The sequence below is a fragment of the Lagopus muta genome, chromosome Z (genome assembly GCF_023343835.1).
Source record: "Lagopus muta isolate bLagMut1 chromosome Z, bLagMut1 primary, whole genome shotgun sequence".
NCBI lineage: Eukaryota > Metazoa > Chordata > Aves > Galliformes > Phasianidae > Lagopus > Lagopus muta.
The window spans coordinates 39,716,767-39,737,348 of NC_064472.1; positions in this window are offsets into that span (position 1 = coordinate 39,716,767).

The following is a 20,582-nucleotide window of genomic DNA, read 5'->3' on the forward strand; positions in this document are numbered from 1 at the left end:
ATGACCTTGCAACAATTGCAGTATGTGTATACATGACAAGAGGTATCTCTGCCAGTTCTGGGGTACATCAAAACATAACTCTCACAAGCTCTACCTATCAAACTCAGAAAAGTGACTTATGCATAGAACTAAGATATAAAAATAATTGCAATTTGTTTAGGATTTCAGTGCTATCAAAATTCTTTGTGTCTCAGCACTTAAATGATCCAAGACACTGATCCAGTTTATCCCTCTGCCAAAGAACGGGAATATTCCCAGAAAACACAGCATTTCTACCATCTAGTATGGAAATATAAAATTATAATTCCATTTCATCAAGGACATAGATATACTTAGTGAAACTCTATTAAATAATTCTCACTCAGTCTTGTAGTTCATGTGCAATCTGTTTCTATACTTCCCCCCAGTTGCTCAAACTAATTAACTAGTGAGAACTCACATGTTTGTTTATTATTGCTTAAACTATTTCCTTTCATCCTCAAGCCTGAAGACCCACAAGAAGAGACTGAGAAAAGCAGTGCCCAATAATGAAAAGACTTTTCTATTTTACAAGATGGATCTTCTCTTCAAGCCAGAGCAGCCATCAGATGCCATATTAGATGAATATCCAGTACCAATGGGCCTGACCTTCTGTGTGGCTATCTAAGCTGCTCCATATGTGCTCCAGGTGGAACTGAGTTTCTACTCAGAATATATCATAATACTATCATACGCATACATAGATTATCATGATCTTAATATTATAATGCATATCTCCAATCAATACACGAATCAGAAACATACAATTTTGATGATATACCTCCAGTTTTAAAAACATACTATGATTTTGTAAACTTAGATATTCCTCAAACATTTCAGACATATGGTTTTTCATATTTCATGCTTGATAATTTGCACATTTTCAGCTCCTACTACATTTATCACAAGATCACATAATTAGAAATCAATCAAAATAAGACTGCAGTATTAGCTCTTTGGTTCTCATCACATTCCTTACAATTCCCAAACTAACTAAGGCTGAAAAAAGAATCTCTTCTTGGGGACATAGCAAGGATTCTACTAATTTTAATGTTACTTTTGCAGTAGCCTTCCTGGTTAGATTTTTATCATGATGTCTAACGAAGCTAATCTCAAAGAAATAGTAAGTCCTAAGAAGGGAAGCATATATAATTATTAATACACAGAGTAAGATTTATAGTATCTACATCTCTCCAGATACCTGTGTAAGGTTTCAAAAGGACTTGAACTTTTTTTACAGTTCTCTGGAATGAGGATTAGAACTGTGGGATCACAGTATTTCAGCTTGTACTGTGCTAAGCACAAATAAAAGCACGTCAAGGGAATCCATTTCAGTTTAGGGTATTCAGAAGTGAAACAAGGGATTGCAGTGTGTGAGGGAAGTCTTGAAATCAGTGAAATGCCAAGGTAAAGAAAGAACTGTCAGGAGCTGTCAGAAGCCCTAAGATTTTATGAGAGTGGATAAGGAGGCATTTTAGTAGAGCTAGGATCAGCAGTGGCCAACCCCTATATTCAAAGTCAGTCCTAAGGAGCATAAACAAGCAGGACAGTAGTTAACAGTGAGTAACAAGGTGTGGTGAGGCAATATGCATGGTAAGGCATGCAGGGAGAACTGCAGTCTTCTCCTCATCTCATTGCTTAGAAGATCATGGAACTCTATTGGAAGAGTTGTTAAGGCACATGTGAGATAAGGTTATAGAAGACAGCCACCACAACTTCCCCAAGGGCAGATTGTACCTGAACAATCCGGTGGCTCCCTCCAGTGGAGTTAGAGTATCAGTGGACAAAGGAAGAGCAAATGATGCTGTCTGCCTGGACTTCTGCAAGTCTTTGATATGGTTCCACAACACCTTTTTATTTCTAAATTGGAGAGAGATGGATTTCAAGGGTGGATTTTACGGTGGATAAGAAATTGAATGAGAAGATTGCCACAGCCAGAGTTTTGCAGCTGATGACTTTATGTCCAGAAGGAGGCCAATGATGATAATGTCCACCAGGGATTCATCTTAGTATTGGTACTCTTTAATATATTTATAAATTATATTTATGATTATACATTTACAATTATATAAACAATTAAAAAAGGACATGTGTACTGGGATAGTCTACACTCAGCAACTTCGCTGATGACACTGAGCTTGACACAAGTGCAGTTGGTACAACAGAAGGAAAGGATGATGTCCAAAGGGACTTAGGCAGGCTTGAGAAGTGGGTCCATATGAAACTAATGAGATTCAAGAAGGTCGAAGGCTGGACCAATCCCAGATATGTGAACAAACTGGGAGAAAAACACAAGCCAGCCCTATGGAAAAGAACTTGGAGGTTCTAGTGGATGAAAAGCTTATTATGAGCTAGCACTTGTGCTTGCAGCCCGTTAGGTCAACAGTATCCTGAACTGCATCAAAAAATGGCAGCCAGCAGGGAGAGGAAGATTATCCTCCCCCTTTTCTCTGACCTCATGAGACCCCCATCTAGAGTATTTCATCTAGGCCTGGGACCCCAGCACAGAAGAACATGGAGCTGTAGGAGTAGATCCAGAGGAGGGCCATGAAGACGAGGGGACTGGAGCATCTCTTCTACAAAGAAAGGCTGAGATCTGCATGTGTTCAGTCCAGAGAAGAGGCATTGGGACAGGGATATGAATGTCTCCTCTCTTTCTGCTGCTGGAAACTTCCTTTATTTTTCCCTTTCTAATGACAGAAAAGGTAAGGTGAGTAGCATAGCCACTGTGGGTCAACATGAAAGCCAGTGCCCTGGAAGCCATTGTCTCTCTCCAATTTATAAGAGGGAGAGGAGGTTCTTTGATGTATGTATACCTGGTATGAGATTAAAAAACAGCGGTTCAAATGTTGGTCTGACCAGTTTGCTAAAAATCTTAGTCATGGAGATGGGAAAGGGGAGAAGAGTGGTAGAAAGGATAGGAAATAGAAGCAAGAAGTCTTTGTAGGAAACAAGAGGGAGATAGTCACCACCATGGGTTCAGTGTGGTTCATAGTTCAGTCACTGATCTTCAATAGTGGTGGTTCATCAGACATTGTTCCACTGACAACAGCTTATCAATGGTAATAAAAACATATTTATAAGTCCAAGGTGTTTGAGTCAGCTCTCTTTGGAGTGACAGCTCAAATCCAATGTGGTTGAGTCAGCTCTCCTTGGAGTGGCAGCTTCTGGCTCTGGGATCTCAGGAGAAACTCCTTTATTCCCATCTTCCGGGCACTGCCAGCAGGTAAGGGGGAGCAGGGATGTCCACATGCATCCTGCTTTTAGCAGGACATGATGGTATCATTCCCCAGTTTTCCCATACCAGGCTATTTAGTCACAGGCCAGATCTTCCACCAGTGAAAACTCCTGAGCACTCTCTTCCAGAGGCAAACAGTTATGGAGGAAGGTACTTTCAAATGTCCACAAAGTGATGTTGATTGTCACGCGGTAGCACCCATCATTTGTCTCCTCAATAAATCAGTTAGAGTCTTATCACAAGAAATATCTCAGGAAGCAAGCTTTGAGCTAGAAAATGAAGAAGGATTCTCACAGCCATGGAGGAGAGTGTCGTGGCTTAAAAAGTCATGAAGAAGAGAACCTTCAATGCAACTGCATGCACTAGCCACTTGCATTAGGATGAAGGAGGAAATTTCAATGAGTCATTATGTGGTGCAGCATAAATGCTGCAATAGAGCACATTTCCCTCTTGCTCTCCCAAAGTCCTACTTCCTATCACCAGACCAGGGGTGTTTAAGTCCTTTGATTAGTAGCTTGCCTGCAGGTTCTCAAGACTTTCACATAGGTCAACTGTCATTAATATGGCCATGCTGACAATCTCATCCTCAATGGGTCCCTCTGCTGGTGCCTCCACACACAAACGTCCTCTGTCATTTTACAGCCAGTCTTTTGTCTGTACTTCACTTCCACAACAGTAGTCCAACATGTCTGATGCAACATCCCAGGCCCGGGAGACTGGCAGGGATGAGGGGCTTGCTCTTCCATTTGAGGGACACAATGCCTGATTTCAAAAAGCGAGTGCATGGGAATGAGGCACTTTCTTTTGTTATTGGCCTGCATGTCTTATCTTGGTCCCTCTAGGGAAGGGAAAGCTCTGGACCCCAAGCCTCCCAGGAGTCTAGCAGCAATACAGAAGCAGACTACTTTTCAAGCAAAGTTTTTTCACAAGTGAAAGTGGTGTATCTGTGGTTTGCTGTGTGCAATCTGCCTTGGTGACCCTTCTTGAGCAAGCAGACTACATGAGGTGACCTTTAAACATTCATTTCTAGCCGCAAACATTCTCTTATTCTGTGAATCTGTGCCCGAGGTTGGTCTGCAAAGTATCCAAGCTTGTATATTTCAGATAAACAATTGACAAGGCAGGTAAATCTGGCAAAGAACAAACGCAGCAGTTGAAATATAGCCAAGGAAGGACAGAACTCTGTTCTTCTCAGGCAGTGCCTACAAATCTTCCCAGGACATGGACTACTGCTCTGTACTGCTGCTAAACTGTCTACCACGAGTGATCAAGTCCAGAGTGACCTGTCCTGTGGTTTTATCTGGTTCAGTGAATGTCCAGTTCCTTTCATGCTCAGATGCAGGATCTGTTGAAAAGTTCCCAGGGCCCTGGGTGACAGTAAACTGCCCAGGATCATATCCTAGAATCTTAGTGATAGAAACATGGAATCAAATAATTATTTTGGTTGGAAAAGGCCTTTAAGATCAACAGGTCCAATCATCCCCCAAAGACTGCTAAGTCCACCGCTAAACTAAAAAGACACTGTCATTCAGGTGTTGCACCAACTACTGTTTTTTGATCTAGGCATTTTTCCAAAATAATTCATTGGTAAATCTGCCCCAAAATGCCTTTAGCTAATGAAGCCATCAACAGAATTCACATGCAGCTGCTGAAATTTTCCATAGTCCTAAGGACTAATGCTTATCAGGATTTAAGATATGATAGATCCAGAAACTATTCAAAATTTATCTTCCATATGTACCACTGGCAAGACAGGCATTGACACAGCAGATGAACTTTAAGCAAAGAGGACTAAGGCATAGTTTTATGCAGACTGTGGCCACTGACAAAGCTTAATATGAAACAGTTAATAAGATTTTAAAGTAATCATTACTCACTATAATCCCTAGTGATTTTGTTAGCATCTGGTCATCATTAACAGGATTAAATTTATCAGAGAAGTCATTTTGCCTAATTAGGTGGTTAACTGGTGAAGCCATCTCACAGCAGATCACTGATATCATCATCAGTAGCTTCTAAAATAACTTGTGTAGGCAGAGAAATCTCCCTTTTTTTTCATTCCTAACATTGCTAAGCAATCACTTGTCTTTGAAAGTCCTATTATCAGACCTAGTATAGAACAAACTACAGAATATTTTAAACAAAGACAATTGTATGTTTCTTTACTTTGAAGTTATTTAAGAAGGTTAACCTCTAATATTTTGTTCAAGAGATTTCCACTTGTACTGTTTGCTCCTGATTTTCAGGGCCAAGAGTGCTGCTTGAGATTTGTGGATGAATTTCAATTTAATGTACTGGAATTCCTAAATAATACAATTCTAATTTTTCACTGCACTCAGAACTTAATTTCAGATGTTGAAATAGAAGTATGAGGTGGAGGATTTTTCACATTTTTCCTATGGACCGTAAAACTCCGTGACTTCTGTTTCTCCTAATGTAAGCAGACAAAGGGCAGAATGCAGTACTCTGTTCTAATTAACATGAATTTGTTGCAACAAGAAGGAAGACTGAACCAAGAGAAAGAAAGGAAAATGTAAATTATTTCTTGAAAAATTTAAATGATAATGAATAAAATTGATTTGGCTTTATTTTGTCAGGAGTGCCATTTATAATAGGCAACTGACTGTCCATTGTTTCTCTATTCTTTTTGAGCTGTCCTCATTTCTTCAAAGAGTAAGAGAAAGAGGTTTGGCTCTCTTGTATCTCTCTCTTGTATCTCAATACAGTTCTATACTAACACTTAATTTCTTGCTTCGTTAGAGAGTAACTTGTTGAGTTCTTGTTCTTCTCACAAAGACACAAGTTATGAATGAGCACACTCATATTAGCCATGCTCTATGCTTTATTTATTTATTTACTGATGCCTAGAACATCCTTAGTGCCTACCCCAGTGTCTTTCTTAAATGGAAACAAAATGAATAAACCCAAGGGATAACAGCATTGTACCGCCTCCTTTTAACTGTTCCAGGGATGTTCTTGGCTGGGCTCCTTCTTGCAACGCTATTTCTAGCTGTGGTTACTTTATTCAAAAAAGTGACCCAAAACCAACATAAGAGCATGCTTTTCAAGAGGAAAGCTGTATTTTCAAGGTGGTGTGTGTTTTGAAACTCATTTTTCCTTACAGATTATGCTATTGATATCAGGACAACAACACTTGTATGTTATTTCTCAGATTAGTGTGAGTGCTTCAAATCCAGCCACTGAAAATCAGCGCAGATTGGGCAGCTATATGATGGACCACATCAGATAGATGATCTGGCTGACATCAGAAAAAGTATTCCTGGAGTTAATTTTAATCTGAAGAAATTCACTGATCTAATTCATTGTGTGGCTTCACTTAGGCCAGGAACAAACATCTGGAGATGGTGAGCAGAATGGATTCACTACTTTTGTTCACAGCAGTCGTACAAAGCAGAACTGCTAACAGAACTCTAGGATTATTTCTTGTCTCTAAGCTGGAGACAATATTTTTGCTTTTTAAGAGGCAAAGGAATTTAACATATGTGTTTAACACTTTGAGTCTTTAACACTTAGAATCATAGAATCACAGAATTGCTTCAGTTGGAAGGGACCCCTAAAGGTCATAGTCCAGCTCCCCATCTAGTCCCTCTCCAGTGAACAGGGGCACTTATGACATGATCAGGATGCTCAGAGCCTGGCCCAGCTTCGTTTTGAATGTCTCCTGGACAGGGCATCCACTACATCTCTGGGCAACCTTTTTAAGTGTCTCACCACACTTGCTGTAAAAAAATTTATTCCTTCTATCTAATCTCAACCTCCCCTCTTTTAGTCTGAAACTACTTCCCCTTGTCCTATCACCACAGATCCTGCTAAAGAGTCTGCCCCCTTCCTTCTTTTAGCCCCCCTTTAGACACTGAACAGCTGCTATTGGGACATCTTGGAGCCTTCTGTCTTCCAGGCTGAACAGCCCCAGTTTTTTCATCCTGTCTTCGTAGAAGAGGTATTCCAAGCTTTGGATAATTTCTATCAACAGACATTTTACTGTAAGACTGAGAGACGTTATCCAGAACAAAAGTCTTCAAGAGCAAATTTCCTTACTTCATAGTGAATCCTAAAGTCAGTTCAAATGTATACAATGTTTTTGCACAACAAGTGTTTCATTGCTTTGCTGCCTTAGCAGTTTTATCCACATGGTTCACACCTACTAACCTAAATTTGTATGTAGCTAAGAGTGGTCAGGTGTAGTTAAATGCAATGAGATGCGTTCAATCAAATGCAAATTACATAGTCAAACACAATTTGCAAGATACGCGGTAAACTAAAATTAAGCTTCCCCCTTTGCTATTTTCTATTTTGAATTTCACTCAATCAACCAGAGAAGAAAAAACTGTTGATAAACCAGTGCCTTAGCTACAGCTTAATGCTAGTTTAAAAGCCAACATTGCATTTATAAATACCGTAGAGCCAAGTATGTAAAGGCTATTGAGATCTCATGGCTGATATTACTTACAGTGTTTCCTCTTCCATCCATTTTTGCAAGTGTATCAGATAAAACATTTTTCAAAAGGAGTAGACTGCAATAACCCTGTTATACAAGAGATCTCTACCAAAATAAACAAATAGATAGGTAGATGATAGATAATGTTTGCTAATATTTTCTATAGTTTGTAAAATATTCATGATTAAACAATTGATAAACTACATCATAAATATGCCATGTATATAAAGCCTCAGCAACAGACCATTGTAATTATATGTGATTTGATCTTACTGAAATATTTTCTTAAATTTTCTCTGCTGTTTTTCTGAGTCCTTTTCAGTGCTCTGGCATAAAAATGTCTAGTAGGTGTTTAACAATTAGTTTCCGCAATCAAATTCTTGAGCCTTTGCCAGTCTGCACGATCTCTTTGGTAAAAAAAGTAGAAAAGATTAGTAATTAATAGCATTTGATCAATTTAAGATGAAGTCACTTATAAAATGTGGAACAGAGGCTAATAGCTGGAGAGAAGGCTGGTTCTTTCTTTTTTTTTTTTTTTTTTTTTTTAAATAAAAAATTGCAAAGACAGATACCTCAGGGTTCTCAGACGCAATGAAATTTACTTACTGGTTGCCTTTTGTTGTAGTTGGTTAGTTGTTTTTTTTCCCAACAGAAGTCTTTTTCAAGTTTATCCCAGCTTTTAAAATTCTTCCATTAATTCTGTAGCATAAGTTTAAGAACTTTTAAAAAACTAGCTGCCATTTCAAGATGTTTTGCCACAGGAATAAAATTTTGTAGGAACTGTGAAGCAATAATTTAACTAGGAAATTAAATATTTTAACATTCTGAGATCATTAATTTCAAGGTGTTTGGAACATTTTTTCAATCTCCTAAAACTGATAACAGCTTAAAAATGCAGTAATGCCTCTCCAAAACTTGATAGTAAAAGATGTAAAATAAGTGGTATCAAGAAATTTAACCAAGATGTACAGTGAGTAAAACTGCCTCTTTTTTCTCATTGTAAAGTTGGATAAATTTTTCAACAGGACCAACTAAGATATTGTTGAGTAAGCTGAAATGGGCATATATTGTATTTACATTTGCTCAGAAAATCTGCTAGAAGCCCGCTGGTATCTGTCTTTACATCCAGTACAGCATTTAAATAACCTACTCACTTTTATGCATTAAGAAAATTGTCATTTAGTTAAAAACCTTATATACATATTTTCATGATGATAAAAAAAGTATTTGGTCACTCTAAGAGTAAAAATAGTACACTTCTTTTGTTCCTAGAGGATTTGAGGAGGGAAGATGTGAAGGAGTCTACCTCTGAGTCTACATTTTACTTCTACAGTTTAGTTATAAATAAATGAAAAGCTAAATTGACAGTGAAGATGCCATCAGACACAAATATAGATCAAGGACTACTAGGAACTCCTGAGATTAAAAAGGAATATTTTCATTTTCAAATATTCATTCTGCTTTCTAGATTATGTTTGCTCTATTTACTTCTTTGGTAGTAATGCATGCATCAAATATCCTATAACATAATCCTTCTCTCAGCACTTACCAATGAACTATGAAATAGTATTAAATAGAATTAATTAGAAGTTTTAATGAATCATGTCTGTCCTCATTTATTATACAATGTAATTTTCAAGGAGTGATTAATTATGAGCTACAGATGAGTGAATGGTTAATGTAGTTTGTTAACCTTACTAAAGAGCTACAGTACGCAGCGCAAGTTAGTTCTCCTCTGTTAATAGTACATATTAATGTGCTTGCCATCACATCAAGAGAACAAGAAGATTTTTATGACTTAGCTATTAAGATGCAGAATCAGCGAGATCTTGACCTTCCCCCCATATTATTTTCAGCCTCTGATGAATGAATACACAGTAATCAACTGCACAGCAGAATTGCAGAGGTTTTGTGTTGAGAGGGACATGCTGATTAAGACACAGAATTTGCCCAGGGATACAACCAACCCTTTAAAATTTGGAAAAATTCCAAGCTCTTCTAGTCCCAAGGTTATTATTTCCTTCTTGTTTTCCCTGCCCCTCCAGATCACATTACCTTCCAATTTTATCTGCTGATTTCTCACCTTCTGATTTAAATATCTTGTCCAAAAAAAAAAAAAACAAAACAAACAACAAGAAAACCAGCACCTATTTGGAGTGAAGCTGCTATCAAAAGGCTTCTGAGTGAAGCAGTAATTCCAGATAACTCCACTGAAACACAAATGTCTTAGGATTATGGCACATGCAATTTCTGGGCCAAACTTGGTGCATAGGGATAAATTTGCAGTTATGAGGGCTGCTCCAAAAGGTAATGCTGCCTATCTCACTATGTATGCTTAAGATGTCAGAAACAGATATTGGCGGTTTGACAGTAGAGGTTAAATGTTCCCACCAATATTCCATTACACATTGTTGCCATGGGAAAGATGGCAGCAGAGGGGCAGCCCAACAAAATGATATCTAACGTGGAAGTCTGTGTGAAGCAAAGGTGTGTCATAGAATTCTTCCATGCAGAAAAAAAAAGAGGAACCCACTGACATTCACTGATGGTTGCTGAATTTTTACGGAGACCAAACAGGGTGTGTGAGCACAATGAAGTCGTGGTGGTGGTGCATTTCAGTAGTGGTGATAGAGACAGTAGGTCCCTCTGCTGGTGCAGATTTTTATGAGCATGGCATGCAGGTTCTTGTTCATCACTGGCAAAAAAATGTGTAGAGCTAGTGATAGTGCCTATGTTGAAAAACAATTTTGCAGGTGAGAATTTTATCTATCAAATGGTGTTATTTTGTTCTTAGTGTCTCTTGAAGTTTCAATGGAAATGAATAGAAGGCATCACTTTCAGAGAGACCAGCATACATTTTCCTAATCTGCTAGATAATGCTAATAATAGTAAGATAATAGCAACAAAATATCAACATAATATTAATAACATTATGCCTATTATTATCTCTATAAAATAAATTCCTGCTCTGCAAGGAGTTTATCAGAGAATTTATTATTTTCCTGTTTACCTGTAGGATATACTGGAGTCATATCTCACATAAAGCCAAGTCTGTTTAGTTATGTGCAGTAAACTGAACTCTTCTTTACAAGAGTTATGTTGCCATTAGAATCCGTATTTCCTCCCTCTTTACTTCAGATTATCAGTATAGCCTTTAACACTGCTAGCCTTCTTCACCAAGAATTTTCTGATGAACCTCCCTTGTGTTTTTTCCGAACAATTATGAATACAATAATGATATTTTGTGAAAATACTTTGTGAAGAACAAAATCCCAACACTTACCTCTTAGAAGATATTATCATCTCTTGTAACCTTGACATGAATTGTGTCTCTGGTGACAAACAAAGCCAGATAGATTTTTAAAAGCAACAAAAAACAAAAACAAAAAACAGATGCATGTAATCATTAGTAGCAGGCATCGTGTGAAATGCTTATGCACTTGACAGGTTTGCCATACATACAGGATAGATGACAGAACATATCCTTCGTTGAAGGGCTTTCTCTGAATGTCACATGATCTGCTTGTTTAAATAGCTATCCCAAACTCTGTACTTAGCCCACATACTCACAACCAACACTCCTACAACCCCATCCTCTTACTTGGCTCCAGTCCTTTTCCCGCTATTCCTTTCCAGAAATTATTACCCAGCATCTGACACTATTTCTAGGTTTATCCTCAGATATCCTTTAGTTCTCTCACAGATATAAAATCCTGTCATCTGTTCCTGCTCTATCTTTTGCTTCATATCAACCCACGGATGTCATCCAATGCTTTGCACTTTAATCCAAGTGCACCACTGGTGAAGTCAAGGCCAGCACTATTGCATATGCACCACCATTGGTGATAAGTGATTTTTAAAAAGCCTTTTACAATACTGACACAAATGACAAAATATCACAATATACACAATGCTATAAATAATTAACTGGGTGAGATTTTCATCAATGGAAGGGACTATGAGAAAAGAGAGAACACAATAATTCTTTACTACCCTTTCCTCCTAATATCTAACCTAAATCTCCCATCTTTTAGTTAAAAGCCATTCCCCTTTCTCCAATCAGAATGAGATCATATAAAAGTCGGTCTCCCCCTTTTTAAGTTCTTTTTAAGTACTGAAATACTGCATTGTGGAGAAGATATCATTTTGTCACTGAGCCTGGTTTTATAATTTTTGGTTATTGGTATTCCACATCACAACATCATGTAGTGCACTGGGAGTTAAAGAGTTAATACTCCAATTCCAGGCACCTGTCCAGAAGAGAACTACATATCCCAGAGGACTTTGCATTCAGAGAAGAGATATAACCCCTGACAAGGTCACCAAGACATTCCCTTTTTTCAGCTCTCCTCCCTGCTGCTCGACCCAGCTGTGCATCTCACCTCAGCGTTACAGTGAGGCCTTTCCACCTTTCAGACACTGTCTCTCATTATATTTGATTTATTAGCTTCAATTCTAATTATATTGTATTATAGTGTGTTATCTTGCATTCCAATACCATATTTAGTAAATTTGTTTCTCCTCAGATCATTGCCACTGTTTTTAATTGTTTGGGGTCCCCTGTTTCCCCTTTCTAGAAGTGCGGATTCACAAATCTCTCCACCCCACTCGTCATGGAACCAGGCTGAATCAGCCAGTAAACCACTGACACCAGGCAGAACAAGACCAGCACCCTCAACCTTTCTTCATAGGAGAGGTGCTTCAGCCCTCTGATAACCTTCATGGACCTCCCCCAGACCCACTCCATGTCTTGTACTGTGCACACCATTGTGGTCTGTCTCCTCAAGGTTAGAAAATAGTTTAGCTTCCTCACTTTACAGGAAGGGATTGCCTGTAGCCTTGCACAATACCATGCATCAATCTTTCTGGTTGCTGACTGGTGATTTCTTCCTGCAACCTGTCCACTTGCTCTCAAACTTTATCGAGCTAGGCACACCTGCAACCAGGACACCCCTTTCTTCCTCGGTCCTTTAAGGGGATTCCAGGTTCTGGAGTTCCTCACAAATGAAGGTCTGGCCAACTCAGGATGCTTGCCTGTGTATACGTACCAGCTCAGGAAGGTTGTGTGTTTCCACCTCAGCTAGCCATTGTAGAGAGCGATCGCCATTTTTGCTTCAATAAAAAGCTGTTGCCTGCTTTTCCCAGGTTGGAAGAAAGCCTTTCACCCTCCCTGTTCATCTTACCACCTGAACTTCTGTGCAAACTGCTGAACACACTACTGACGCTCCATGCTCCCTTTCACTATTCTGATCACTATGCTCCTGGTTGCTCACCAGGAGCTTAGGGAGTTCTAAGGTCTGCCTTTGTACTTGTGAAAAGTTACGTGGCCTCCTGGTCCTGCCTATGTATAAGCTGCTTCTCTGTGAGAACTAATGACTTCTTCAGCTCCTGGAGGCTCTCTCCTCACCCTGGGGACTCCTTGATTTCAGAATCACCTTTTGCCAGCTGGGATTATCTCCTACAATGCTTTGGTTTTTGCACTTATTAAAATCCAGTGTTTCATTCCAACAGCAAAGATGTACTTACTGTTCCTTTGTTTTGCCCATACAGAAATGGGGGGCTAGTAACAGAACACTGTTCTCTCAAAGATTGTCTAAGCTGCTGCACATTCACACTCAGAGCCATAGATCAGCAATGGCTTGATGACATAAATCGTGGTGGGATCCAGTTTTAAGCAACAAATACAAAGGTATTCATACTCTGTAGACACTCAAATCACAGTCAGAGCTGTCTAATCTGATACTAAGGAAAAAAGTGCCTATAGAAAGGTATGTTGTATTAATGATCAGTCTAGCAAGAGTAACAAAAAATATTCCAAATTTCCTATTGCCAGAGATATTTTTTAATGATTTTAATCATTAATAGTTAGTTTTTAATGATTAATAATCTTTCAAAAAGGAAGTACAGCTTCTGATTTAAAAAAAAAAAAAGAAAAATTAAAAAAAGCAACTGCTGAACTGTTTGTTTTTCAAACAGTTCCCATTCTAATCTCTATGGGGCTTACAACCCCAAAACAAGTTTATGATTAGAAAAAAATGGAACAAAACATTTAGTATTCCTCAAGGATATCTCTGGGTTGGTAGTAAAACATAGAAAATATGAACAATTCAAGAAGGTCAGAGAAATCCATCACCCCAGTACTCCCAACCATTTGATTGGTTTACATGCTAGGTGTACAATTATGCTGTAAATAATGTACTCCAAGCCACACAGGTACTGTGTCTCAGAATGAAGAAGAGAAATCAAATCTCCTGGCATACTCTCTTGTAAAAAGAGCATCTTGCCTCCAAGATTCAGGATATTGCCCATTTGGATGCAGAAATTGTCACTTTAAGCATGCATAACTGGTGTTTTATATATCTAAATGACTCTTTGAGCACTTGATTTCAAGGCATTTACATTATCCTTAGATGTCCATATTTGAAAATTGGACTCTCAATCACTTTTTCATTCATGACTACACTCTTACTTGGATTTTTTTTCTCACAAAGGAGAGATGGATGGATACAGGTACTGTATATATTGCCTCCAGAGGGTGATGATTCTGGGCCTGTTATTATAGCATCAGCGAATCAGCTTTGGTTTATTGCTACACTGTGACATCACTCCCACAGCTACCACTTTTGAAAAATTGGTAATCCCTGAAATTATATAATTCAGCAGTGGGGCATCTGATCATTCACTGAAAGAATGAGAATTAAAAATATTCAGTCTACCCCTGAGTCTTCTAAATCCCCAATGTTTGGAAGAACACTATCCAGAGCTGTGTTTGAAGTTTATGAAAGGCAGTCATTTACATGCAGCTGTGAGAATTTTCAGTGCTGACATTCCTTGTGTACATACTTACGATTTTCCATGTGTGCAGAGCCTTCTGGTATTGAAATAACACCCATATTTTTACATTTATATTTCAGTATAGCAAGGACACCACATGCTGTGCATTTTTTTACAATCAAAAGAAATAATAAATAAATGCAAATCCATTGAACAAGAAGTATAGTATTCGTATATTTATCCTGGAGCTTTATCTTTTTCAGGCACTTTTAAATGATGCCATAAGCAATCTTCCATTTCATTCTGGAAATCGAAATTGGCTGTAAAACTGACTGTGTTTTCAGATAGGCCTGTCTTAATCACTGTAGCACTGAGTCAGTGTGAAGTGTGATCCAAGTTAGTACTGTCTTAGAAACATGAAGGTAGAAGATCATTTCTTTACCAAGACACACTAACAAAATAAGATTCCTAAAATAAAGAAAAAAATGCTGCAAGTGGAAGGAAAATCAAAAACTTTTCCTGAAATTAGTATAAAATTACTATATTTAATATTTCTGACTTCATTTTGAAAGGATCTGCATTTTCAAACTGCAGATTGAAACAGAAGTGAAAGCACCAGAATATTATACATAGGTTGCCTCAGAAGTGGTAACTCTTACTATAGAAACTACAAGAGATACAAAAAGTACAATAGTGCTATTTGTTAGAATGCATTCTCAGCTATGAAACAATATTTTTCAACACGATCACTACCATTAGCTATCTACTTTTGCTAGCAATGAACAAGAGCCTCCATGTTGCACACGTGGAGGTAACCCACTATTTCATTGCACTGTTTCACAGCTGCTATGATTGTGTCATTGATGAAATGTACCACCTGCACTACCCCACTGTGCTCACATCCACTTTTTGGTATCCACAAGTGTTGATGAATGTCTGTGGGTGCCAATTTTTTTAACATGGAAGAATCCAGTTACACACCTTTGTTTAATATGATCTCTCAAGTCAGACACCATTTTGTCAGGATGCCCCTCTGCTGCCATTTGTTGCAGGGCAACAACATGTAACGGAGCATCATTGGGAAAGTTCAACTTCTACTGCCTTTCTATTTACAACTGACAACTGAGTGTTGTGAGCCTACGTAATAAAATGGGAGGATTACATTCAGAGCAGTGTTTATATTTAAATGACTTGAACAACACAGTGTCATTTGAAACACGGATCTGTATCCTATGTGCTTTGTAGCTTTCTATATCAGAGCTATATGAACACAGCTTTTTCCTAAGTACTCAGGAAAGATCTCTTCTACCTCATATCACTGCATTAATAACCCAACAATTACGTTTTTTGCAATATCCACTTAAGACCGGCTGGGGTACTATATATTACACTGGTTGTGTAATTCCTGAAGATTATGCCTACTTCCACAAAGTTTATGAATGAGTCACTAGTCTGCTCTTAATGGTGCACAATGGTAAAATATACGGAAGTTTAACATGGAGAATTTCAGAAAATAATTGCTTTCTGTGAGCACATAATCAACTTCAAATATTAATTTTTGAAATCACATAATTTAAAACGTTCTGCACTGAAAATATTGCTGAAGTGTGTCACTGCAAACTCTCACCCTTTTCATCACGTATTGTTAGGGTATAGATTAAAAATTAAAGTAAACATAACTTTGAAGCAGTCTTAGCTAAAAAAGAGCTTGACTGATTTTCCCCACATTCATCTGCCAAGTATTAACAGTAAAATCAGCTCAGATCCCCGCAGATTATTTAATCTGAACAGCCTTAACAGAACTTTCTGTCTGAAATACTAAGGATTTAAAATAAATAAATCTTTTTATGATAACAGAAGACTATCAAGATTAAAATAAATAAATACATAAATAAAAAGAGAGGGAATTATCCAGAAAAGAACAAAACATTATCATCTACATAAGAAAAAAAAATATTCATGGTATAATAAGATTAATATCAAGATTTTCTGGCACAAGTTTTCTTACAAAGTTGCAGCCTTACCTCCTCACTCCATTTTTCCTACGTTATTGTCCAAGGTAACAGCCAAAAATACCAATATCTCTCCACAAAAACAATAGTTAAGAGCTTCTACAACTACTAGATTGTAAAGATTATACTAACCTTGTATAACAAAGGATATCTGCTTCAGTTGTTCTCAATGGAAGACGCAGATCTGCATCAAAAGTTTGGCAACTTTACATGTGGCTGCTGTTCAGATAGAGAATATCTTAACTGAGCAAAGAGTCTTACAAATCAGTAACATAAAGGATCCTCCTGGAGTACTTGAATATTTTCTCTGGGAGAATATCCCAGTAGAAGAAAAAAATGTATATACACATTACCTCTCTTTCATTTTAGTATGATCATTGCTGCCAAATCATGCCATAATGCAGTTTCAGTGAAGATTTCATGGGCAATTACCTCTTATACCTTTTTTTCTACAACCCTGTAAGCAATCATAAGCATGAATCTGGCCTTGTGTACAGTAGGTTTCCTTACAGCACTTAATTTAGACATGACAGTGGTAATACATGTGGCTTTGCAGAATTCTTTCAATGTATACCTGGTCTTCAACGTAAGATCCAAAACCTCAGTCTCTACCAATTGCCTACAGAAATATCTTGACTTTTCATGAGGTCTCAGAAGTTCACTTCCCACCTTAAGATCTTGAGGTTCCATAACAGGAACGCTTCTGAGGAAGGCAGCTCAAAGTAGCCAGGATAGCACCTGAGTGACGCGCACAAAGTAATTGCTTGGTTTCTTCTTGTCTAGATCTGGTCCTACACTGGTTTCCAACACAAAATAAATCTCAAAACTGCCCTTAGCTAATAAACTTCAGAAAGCAACAGAAGTTGAGCTACTTATGCAAAACAGGAGAGAGAAAGACATGCATTAGTTTTTCAGCATAAAGTAATATTCTTGAAGGACTGAGATACTTTTTGTCTGAATACATGAACCAGAAAGCCACTCTACTTCAATTGCCTGCAGATTTACACAAGTAAGCCTTGATAATAAATTTACACAAAATCAGTGGAAAGATAAGAATTTAAGTCCTTGTTTCAATTACAGTGGAAACTGTGTCTTATGTACGTTCATGCAAACATATTATGACTCTTGCAAGACATTCAACAGTCTAAACTCCAGAAAATCAGGCTTACTAAAATGGTTGTTAATTTATATGTGTGTGCTCAACAGTATTTTCAGCCATGCTAGAAGCATGGAAAGGAAGTTAGTTGTGAAATGATGATTTAATTCCTGGACTCGGAACAGAGGCACCATTTCTCCTTTAAGAAAAGCAATTTCTCCTTTAAGAAAGTGAATACTTCTTGTGGTTTTGTTTATTTATTTATTTTTTGTTTGTTTAGTAGCTTAGATATTCAAAGATATCGAGGCAGATGATGTCAGCCAAGCACTGAAATATTTCTGTCCAGGTTGGATGATTGCAACAGGGCCTTCATTAAATGGAACCCTCAAAATATGATTAGACTGTTTGCACTGAAGTCAAAAGATCTGTTTATAAATAATTTGTGTTTGTGTGTGAATTATTCTTAACAGTAAAGGAATTCTATCATGCAATTTATCCAAGATGCTTACACTTTGCCATCTTATTCTATTAATATCTAGATAACATAGTCAGTGACAGTTCCTGTCATTGATTCATAATTCATATACATACTACAGGGTATCTTATCAAATGAGTTATGCACATTTCAGTCTGTGTTTGCTTGTATAGTCAGTTCAAACAGACACAAAAATATTTTCTCAGCATTAAAAAGATTAGAAAACATGGCTTCTTGAGAAATGAGGTGCTCAAAATGCCCTTGGTGACTGCAAAAGCTCCATTTTAACTGAGTTTTGTGGCTATTTGTTACCGCTTATTGCCTGATCATGTTAATGTTTATTGTTATACCTCTGGCAATATATAATATATCTCAGCTGTTAGCTTGGCAGAAGTCTCTGTAAACAGACTCTGAACTTCAGGAGAGTCTGTCTGAAAGTATATTTCAATAATTAAATAAATCCAACACAGAATAACCTCATGGCAGGAACAGGATACATCAATCAAAAGAACTTAAGTCAGATGGAAGGAATTCATTAAAGTAAAGGAAATATCTGTGGCGTGAAGCTCAATTTGTGAAGAGTTCAAACCACAGGATTCCTGTAAAAGAAAGGCTGCTGCTGAGACACATGAAAAGATCATCTTTATTGAAGAACAATTGCATGACCTAGTTTCCTGGTCAGCAACAAGCTTTTGTAAAAACTTCAGGAACTGCTAAAAAGCTCTGTGAAGTTAGCATGCACACTTTTATCATTACTTTAGTAGGAAGGAGGGATTTGAAAAGACTTTATGCCATTTTACCTTACATCTAATTCTACAAGTTACGTAAACTTAGGAACAAAGGAAAAAAAAAAAAAAAAAAAGAAATATAAACTCAGAAGGATTTATTGTATTAGGTTAAAAATTATTGAAACCTAGTTAGAAAGCATGAAAACATTTCCACTGCTTATTGAAGATATAAGGAAAATTAATTTAGAAGAAAGACATGACTTGACTCAACAGTTAATTAACAAGATTGGCTTAAATGGAACAAGAATGGTAGACATTCTTCGAACAGCATCTATGAAACGTTACAGAATGAAGGACCAGTGGCAAAGTCAACATCTGAACTTACAGGGAGTAACAATAGACAAGAGATGTTGAATTTGAAAATGGGTCAAGTTAAATTAGTGCATAAACATAACATGATTTTTCAAATTACATGTTTTTTATTTGATGTGCAGATTGTTGCAAAGTAAAACATCCTAATGAAGTATGAATGTAAAGTCCTGTTTTTTTCTTGATATTTTGTTTATATTGCACCCTATCAATCTAATTTCCATGGGTAGTTTCAGTTTTGATAGAACTACCAGCTACCAAACACAAGTTTGTGTATCAGGACAAGAAGTACTGCAACAATAAGAAGTGAATAGAGTATTTTTGAGGATAGCATAAAAGAGAAGATAAATAAATAAATAAAAGGAGATAAAAGGTGGGTTATATCCAATTTTATATAAACTATATAAACTATATAAATTTAAGGTTTCGAAAGTGAAAAATTTGATTACTAATAAGATTTTAGCTGTCTTCTCAAAATGATGGCCAACATAGACTGAACATCTCATAAACTTCTTAGTCTGGCGCTTCTTCTGAATAATTCTTTGGTATATGTTTGACTTCTTTTGTGCGCCAAACAGGGGAAGAGGGGGCCTTCTCTATGCTGTCTTCTGTAGCAGATATGAAATCTTTGATGTTGAATAGCTTTGTTCTAAAAAGCCTGAGATAGATCATAGATTGTGCCTAAGAAAAATAGATTCTCATAGGAGGTTTCATAAAAGTACTGAAATAAAGATCATCCAAACTTGCCGCCCGTGGACCTGAAGCCATTTTCGGTAAAAGGAAAGTGTCTCATAACAATGAATAGGAAAGAATTGGCTTTCTTTTCTCCCGAGGTCTTTATTCATTTGTCTGCAGAGCAGCAGTTAACTTCTCAGCATCTGTACTGTTTGATAACTAGTCTGTCCATCTCCACAGTCCTTGCTTCTTATCTGCCCCTCCTTTGCAACTTTTTTCCTATACGTGAGCACTTCAGCTCCATATTCCACACAGTCACTTCCTGTTGCTGAATTCTCCCTGTGTCTCTCTTCCTTTTGATATTCTAATTATTTAATATAAAATATTATTCCAGTTCTTTATCTCTTTATCCCACTTATTTTCCAGTGTGGCTTCAGTCATCCATCTGACACTTTGCCTTTTGATTTGGAACCTCTGACTTTTCCTGCACACAGAGATACCAATGGAAAACAGGATATCAATAGAAATTACATCATAGCATCTGCGGATTTACTATTGAAAACTAACTCTGTGCAATGGCATATCCCCACAGGACACAGTCATCAGTGTACCTGGTGATGCCTCTCAGAGAAGGTCAGAAACAGTCCTGCAGACTGGAACAGAATGAAGTTCTACCTGGGAGAAAGTGGTGAGGAGGGGAAGGATATTGGTTCTATTTTTGTTTCTCAAGATCTAACT